This window comes from Quercus suber, unplaced genomic scaffold (genome assembly GCF_002906115.3).
Source record: "Quercus suber isolate HL8 unplaced genomic scaffold, Cork oak 2.0 scaffold_49, whole genome shotgun sequence".
In the NCBI taxonomy this organism is placed as follows: domain Eukaryota; kingdom Viridiplantae; phylum Streptophyta; class Magnoliopsida; order Fagales; family Fagaceae; genus Quercus; species Quercus suber.
Genome location: NW_027069514.1, coordinates 1,665,761 through 1,674,644, shown reverse-complemented (window position 1 = coordinate 1,674,644; position 8,884 = coordinate 1,665,761).

Sequence of the window (8,884 nt, the reverse complement as noted above, 5' to 3'; positions counted from 1 at the left end):
GTAAAGTGAGAAGGTAAGATAGATAAATTAGCTTTTTGTGAAATCATATTGCTAAATTTATGACTCCACCAATGTGGATGCTCTTAAAGCAACCCATCAACTCATGCAAAATCTTGCAAAATACAAAAAGTAGTCCACTTTACACATTTTTAGCAAAAAACACTCACATCAATGTTTGTAAAACAATAACCATGTAAATATGTGCAGTTACTGTAACTTGTACATTTAATAAATAAACTGATGTGAGTATTTTATAAAAATAAGTATATAAAATAGACAAAAAAAATAAAAAAATAAATTTTTATATAAAATAAACAAAAAAATTTGCATGAGCTAACACTTGCTCTAAGACTTGTTTATTTCAGTTATGCAATAAATAAATAAAAAGGGGTATAATAATGAGTGAAAATAAAAGCTTTAAGTAACATTTGAAGTTTGAACACGTGGGTGTGAAAAGACCAGGTACCATACATCTCTACGAATTGGTACAACAAAGATAGGAAGCAAGCCAAATTAGTGGACACGTGTAAAGATGCTAACCTATATCTGCAGAGCCCAATATCTCCATTTTAGAAAAAGGCTATCACCTTTTGAATGGGATCCTCCCACCAATGTTTGAAGGTTGTGACTCTTTGGTTTTTCTACTCATCCTTCTCCCCATTTCATTTGGCGTTTTTAAAAAAAAAAAAAAAAAAAAAAAAAAAAAAAAAAAACTATTTTTTTAGTGTTGGCACTTGGCATGACTTTCAACAATAGTCAACTAACCAAAACCAATACAAAAATTTACCTAAATAAGCTGAGAAAAATAAATTGACCAATAAAACATAACAAATAATAGGCACTAAATATATAGAAGTAAACTCGATGAATGTATCATATAATGTTTCATACAAGTTTTACGCTCGGTAGTTTATAGGCAGATATTTCATACGCTGGGAATGTAATGTATACACTGCAATTTTTGAATCATATGGGCACAAAGTAAAGAAAAGTGCCTATGAAGAAAAGGTATGATAACCTCAACCTTTCTGTAACACTAGTGCATGTCAATTGGAAATTGGAATACTATAAAAACCCACTTGTACCTCTAAAAATTGGGCACTTCAAAGGAGTGAAAGATGCCATCATTTTATTCAAGAAAAATGATGCCGAAAAGGACAGGTTGGACTCAACATATATAGTGAGAAAGGTGATGAATTTTTCATCCAATTAATTTTGTCATTAGGAATTGGAACAAATTTCAAAGTAGTAAGCTCTTTCTTCCCTTGTAAATAATGGGAAGTTTGACCAATTTTGATGTTTACCCGAAAGTGTTTGAAAGAATAGTTTGATATGAAAGAAAGCGCTATGGACAAAAAAACTTCCAACAATCTTTCTGGTATAACCTAACTTTGTTAGACCCATTTCGGTTGATATCAGTAAGTACCTTCATTATTCAGTGCACCTGTGCAAGAAAATCCTACCAGAAATTTTGAATAAGATGGATTTCTAGGCAGTTAAAAACAATAGTGAAATTTTTTTTAAATTTTTTTTTTTAAATCTAGTTATATCTAAATTTTATGGTCCTGACTCCTGAAGTCTGCTAACCTCAAGAAAAATTCTTGGTCCAGAGAAATAGTTGAAAAAGGCAAAAAGATCAAAATTGTTGTTGAGAGGACGAAATGCATTGTTTTATGTGAGCATGCCCTTCAAATATTTATGTTATGATGGAAGTCAAACAAGTTGAAATGCAATCATGAAACACAATTACGTGATTGCAGGGCATGCCTTATTTGATAATTATAATGTCTGATTTAAGATAACTATACTTACGATCAAATTTTGGACAGTATGAGAAAAGAAGTCCGATGGTCAACCTTAGTGGCTTTTGACACCCAGGAAGCATTAATTTAAGGACATCCCTTCCTCTCTCTCCCTCCCTCACAAACAAGTCCTAGCGGTAAAACTTCCTTCAAGTATTATTAAGGAGAGTGACAGTAGAAACCCCCTCTTTATCTTTTTATTCTTTTCTTTTTCACAAATATATAATAAAGTTTCATATCTTAATTTTTATATATATATATATATATAAAAGCTTTCCATATATAACATAAAATGAAATTCTTAAAAACTAGGCCCCCCTACCCCCTTTTATCCCTCAATGCATGAGGACATTCATATATCATGATCCATCCACTAATGAAACTCTCTCTCTCTCTCTCTCTCTCCACACCGTCAACGAACCCAATTCACCAACAATGGCTACTAGCTAAGGACGAGGCCACGTCAAGCTCTTTGACGATAAGGAATTGGATTTATTTTTCCCTCCTTTTTGATACTCTTTTGTTGAATTTAATGACTTGGAGTTTCTGTTAAGTTCTACATGTGTATAAATTTGTTGGCAAACACGTGAGCATAAACTTGTCTAAATATAAATTTTAGTGTTTATAGGTATGATTACACAATACTCAAGCTGTTGCCATGAAAATGTACAAGAATGTGAAGCTGCAAATTCAAGGGATCAAAATATGACAATTTCAACTGATCAAAACTTAATTTCGACCAATCGAGAGATGAATCTGCAGGATTTATTTTGTAGCCCATCAACCATCAAACATTTAGGGTTTTAGTCCTGCTTCACTTAGTATATAAAGAAAACCCTAAGGCACGTTTTCTATGACTTTGGAGCTTCTGATTGGAGATCTAAAAGGTTTTGTGCCTTCTAAGTCGCTACCGGGAATCAATCTACATACTATCAGAACCGATAGATCTGAAGTTGCTGCAAACCAATCATCAAAGATGTTAGATCTAAACCTTCAAGAGTGATCTTGGAGTCGTAGACTGGAGGTCTATGTTGGAGAAAACCTTCAATGGTGGTCTTGAAGTCGTGAATTGGAGATTCATATTTGGAACACATCTATATCAGAGAAGTCTGTGGGATTCAGAGCTAAGTTTGTTAACTTTAGTTAGGTTTACTATGAATTGATATTTAGACTATAAATCTTCATCTAATAGTGGATTATTCATCTTAGGATTAGTCTCCCCAGGTTTTTCCTTTAGAATAAGTTGTTTCATAAGGTTTCATGGGTCATCATATCTTATGTTATTTACTTTTCCACTATGCATTATATGCTTGATTATTTGTTTAACCTAAGGCTTTCATAATTGATCTAATTAACAACTTGGCCTTAAAACTAGTTAAACACTGTCTGTTTAGGGGTCTAAATCTAACAATTTCAATTAGTTCAGTAAGGCTTTGATCTTATCACATATACTAGTGTGATTCTTCAACTAGAAGAATCCACATCGATAAGAGAAAGAAAGCATGAGAGGGATAGAGTCGTTGGCAAATAATAATAATAATAATAATAATAATAATAAGAAGGATAAAGTTTGGTTACAAACTTATTTGTAGCCTAAGGTTACAACTTCCTTTAAAAAACTTAGCATTGCTATATATATTTTAAAAATTTAACTGTTAGGTTGCATATTCTTTACGCTCATAACATACATGTCAAATTTTGTGCTAATCGAATGTTATTTACTATATGATTCATAAACTTATTTTTAATGCATAATTTTAGACTACAAAAACTTGCAATTTAAACAATTGATTGATAACATAACTATTGATCTTTGATCTCCTAAAAATTAATAAAAAGAAAATGTAATCCAATAGTGGATTTGTCAAAATTCATATCCAATAAAAAGATATTTAGTGAAGTTATAACTTTAAGTTTCAACTAAATCTATAGTCAAACTATTTCTTAATACTAATAGCTCAACTACAATGGTTTTCTTAGTCTTGAGAGACCATAGAAAATCAAAGATTTTGGGCAATGAAAGATAATTTGTTAGAGTTTTGTTTTCAAATTTTGGATTTTTTTTTTTTTTTTGGCCACTATCTATTGAAGATGACCATATGGGATAAACAAACTATATGCATGTCCATCATTTATTTTGGACTTGATAAAAGAAAAATCTAATGCATACTTAGTATTGTTGTTAAACTTCATTAGTCTCTTTCAAATCCTAGCAACTCTAGTTGTCACAGTCTGTTTGGTTGGAATGAAAATAGGAAATTGCATTGCATGACCGATTGAGAAATGTGTTTCCCCCTAGATCAAGAGTTGTACAATAAACTCGTTACTTATTTCATATGACAAAAAAAGATAAGAAAAACATAAATGAATAAAACATCTAGATTTGCATTGCATGACCAATAGTAAAATTACATCTGTTAGAAATTACAAGGCTTTACTTCCTAGTTACAATCTACCAAAATGAAAAAATTACATTGAATAAGATATTGATCTAGAACCCAATATTGAGGTTAAGAGACGAGGTTACAAAGTAGGAAGGTATTAGGTACCCACTTTACTCGATAAAACTGGTCTTCTAGACTAAAGATAGTCAATCACATATCCACCAGGCATAAATGGTAAAAAAAAAAAAAAAAAAAAAAACACTCAATCATGTTAATTTAAACATTAAACAATACAAGCATTTGAAATCCATGTTGTTCATTTATTAGGTTTGTAAATCTAAGATTAAATTTTGGACTAAAAAACAATTCATAAATCATATTTAAAAGAAAAAGTTTTAGATTTGAAAACATGTAGAAAACTATTTGGCAAAAATAGATTTGAATTGCAGAAAAAACAAATATGAAATTTAAATGTAAAGAAAACTCATTTGAATGCATAAAAAATTAGATCTACAATTTTGTTGAGAGAAAATACATACATATACTAGAAGAATGCAAATAGAAAATTATCTCTATGAGAAGAAATTGCATTTGCCACTTATGGGGAAGAAACCTGATAATATGAAGGATGAAGAATGGAACTTTCTTGATAGACAAATACTAGGAGTTATTTGATTAACTTTGTTAAGATCAGTTGCGCACAATGTTGTGAAGGAGAAGACCACAGTGAATCTGATGAAGGCCTTGTCTAGCATGTATGAAAAGCTATCAGTTAACAATAACATGCATCTAATAAAGAAGTTGTTCAATTTAAAGAAGGCATAAGGCGCTCCTTTAGCGCAACATCTGAATGAGTTCAATATAATCACAAATCAATTATCCTCGGTGGAAATTGATTTTGATGATGAGATTCGTGCATTGATTGTTTTGGCTTCTTTACCAAACTAGTGGGAAGCCATGTGAACAGCAATGAGTAATTCTGTAAGGAAAAACAAACTCAAATATAATAATATTTGGATTTAATTTTAAGTAAAGGGGTTCACAAGAGAGATGCAAATATAGACAATGCATAAGATCAAGCTTTTGTCACGGAGAACAAAAGCATATGTAGAAGCAGAGAACCTAATGATCAAGCTAAGATTAATGACAGGTCAAATCAAGAGATAGATCTTAGTTTAAGGAAACTAGAGAATGCTTTTATTGTGAGAAAAAGAGCCACATGAAAAGAAATTTTTGGCATTGGAACAAAGAACAAACTGAAGGCAAAGAAAAAAAAAAGAATGATAGTGAGAAAAATACTACACTGTTGTGATTGTTGAGGATGTTGTGGTACTCTTTGTTGAAGAGTAAAAGTGTGAGCATATTACTAATAATGATGTTGAGTGTGTTGTTGATTCAGCATCCTCTCACCATATTATCCCTACAAAAGGGTTGTTTACCATGTACAAAGCAAGGGATTTTGGTATAGTGAAGATGGGTAATTCCAATTATTCAAAATTGTGGGAATTGGTGATGTGTGCATAGAAACCAGTGTTGGTAGCACCGTAATATTACAGGATGTGCGACATGTTCCAGATTTAAGGATGAATGTGTTTTCTACATTGGTTATGGATTGAATGGGTTATTGTAACCACCTTGGTAATGGAAGATGGAAAACTTACTAAAGGATCATTGGTTGTTGCAAGAGGGCATGCTTGTTATGGTATGTACATGACTCATGTGAAGATCTATAATAAGAAGTTCAATGAGATTGAAAATTTAAAAGACTCCATAGNCGAGCTACGACCCTTTATTAAACTATATTAGGAGCCTCTGGACGAGAACTGGTAAAAACTAGCAGATTTCTTTATCTTTGAGGGCTTATAACAATAGAAGAACTCGTCCACTGTGATAGGACAGTCCCCTTCCAATGCCTCATGCCATAACACTTGCATGGCAACTACTATCCTCTATCCATTGGGGTTGAACTGGTTAGGTCCAATACCCAACCTATAGAGAAGACCTCTACAAAAAGAATTAAGAGGAAACCTAAGGCCAACTAAAAGGTAAGAAGCATATACTCCTAAACCAAAAGAAGGAGAGCAACACCACTCTCCTTCCTTGGGTAGACGAGGGTTGAATTCAAGAGGGATCTGGTATCTATCTACAAGAGTTTTTAATTTTGGGGTGTCTAGGGTGGACGCTATCTCGGGGGCACAACTGTATATGACATTCTCCTCTTCCTCGTCCTCATCTTGAGAAATGCTAGGTGGCTCTCTAGACGAGCTAGTCCCAGCCCCAGATGCCATCCTACGTTGCATTTCCAAGAATTCCTCAAAGGGAATGCCAGGGACCCCAGACGATTATTGCTCATCCTAGGAACTACTACTGTAGCTTGTGCTACCCTTACCACTCTCATAACTCCCAGAAGAAGTGTCCTGGTACTCATATATTTCTCTCTCTATACTACTAGATGAACACATGATTGAAATAAAGATTAGGACGAAAAACCTAAGAAAGGAAGAAGAAATACCTGAGAGCTAGAATGAAGAGCTAGAAGAGACTCTTGGACGAGATGGCAGAAGGGAGATTATGAGAAGGGTGAAGGGCAGGAAAGAGAATGTACCTATATATAGGGCCCAGAAGCAGGTCAATGAAGCGACGCCAGCCATTCAGAAGAAGACACGTGCCTGCCCCTTTGGAAAACGCAATGGACATGATGGGTTAACCAACGAAATCACGACACGTGGTCAAAAAATAAAAAATAAAAAATAAATTTCTAACCCTCTAGTTAATGAAAATTGAATCTTTCCTTGGACGACCCCTGGACAAAGGGGTAACTAATGGGATAGTGAAATCGACCGTCTCTGGTTCGTCCATAGGGATCGTCCATGGGTATTGGTTAGCTAAATAAACCTCAAGCTCTGGACGAAAGAGTTGTCCATGTGCAAAGCGCATGGACGACCACGCAACGTCAGTTTATATACAAAGAGTCGCCCATGGGCAAAGCCCACGGACGACCATATAACAGTCATCCATGGGCAAAGCACACGGACGACCACATAACACTTGACAAATTCTGGAGTGGTTAATCAACCCGTGTTCATCGCCACCAATTTCTCCTAAGTATGTAACTTCCATTAGCGGTTTCTACTTCTATAGCCGTTGAGGAAGTTATTTTTGGAATTTCTGATTTCCATGAATATTGGGGAAGTTACTAAACCAAATAACTGCTTCAAGGTTCTCTATATAAGGACTGGTCTGAATCAAGCAAAGGTAAGAACATTCTGAGATTTTACTCCAATACAGTTAGAACTCCATTCTTGTGAGATACTAACTTAGTCATTATAGGGTCTTAGGCCAGTCCACCCCGATCACCTTTGATAGTGTGTTCATTTTTCAAGCCTTCACTACAACCTTCAGCCCATCAAAACCAAATTGTCCAGCCTACTGATTCTGTTCAGCATCACAAAGATCAAAGGCTAGAGAGAGAGAGAGAGAGAGAGAGAGAGAGAGAGAGAGAGAGAGAGAGATAGATAGATAGTTGATAGACCTGGCCTCCATTAGGCTTTCAATGGTCATCCATGGACGATTTGAAGGGATTGAGCTGGATGGATCCATCATTTGTGATTGAAAATATTGAAAATTTCAAGGATGTAGGAGAGTTGTAAAAGAAAGTTTGGTTTTCTTCTTGAATTGTTTTGCCCAGGAGTGTTTTTGGATTTAGATGGGAAAAATGGTAGGAGTTATTTGTGGGTTGATGAATTTTTCAAGTTTGAGATTTGTTCCATAAAAAAAAAAATAAAAAAAAAGTTAGATCCGTTTGTTTTTAACGTTAAGGATCACGGCATTCTTAGGCTTAACCCTTTTTTTTTTTTTTTGTGTTTTTAAAAGAGTAAGTTCGTGGATTGATGATATGGCAGCATCTTAAACCATTAATTTTAAATGAGAGGTGAAGATTTAAAGAAATTTACTTGGTAAAGTACTCGAAGAATTCTAGAAGATCTGAATCCGTGGGAAACATCTCCCACGTCCCCAAATTGAGGGAGAAAGAGAAAACCCGAAAAGGGAGCAGAAAAAGTAGAGGCAAATTTATTTTATAAAAAATCTCCATAAAAAAATATACAAGTTCATCTTCTCCAAAAAAAAAAAAAAAACTTGAAAGAAATTCAATATATATATATATATATATTTTTTTTAAGAAAAAGTTCAAATGTTCAATATTAAAAAAAAAAACTCTACCAAGTACCAAATCTATCCAAAAAATAGCCAACATATTCAAAATAAGAAAGGGATATGAATTAGAGATAATGAAGGGATCTGACGGGATTGTTTCCTGAATCCAAGTTAGATATCGGTATTATTTATTTACTTAACAAAACAAAAATATATTATAGATTTATTTCCTTTTGGGTCACCACAAATGAAATACTATTCACTATAGAATCATATAAAGTTGATAGTGTCAAAGGAATTTCCGTGTAGAGAAAACAACAATGGCCGCAAAAATGGCCAAACAGCAACCAAAAACTGCTGAGAGAACATCCATACTCCACCAATCAAATCAGTACTTTGTGAAAAGAATTCTTTCGAGAGATTCATCTGTTGGTTGCTCTAATCGTTTATATTATCATCATAGCCCTGGTGAGGTTCCATTCAAATGGGAATTGAAGCCTGGCAAGGCCAAAAATCCACAACAGCATGATAATAAAATCACAT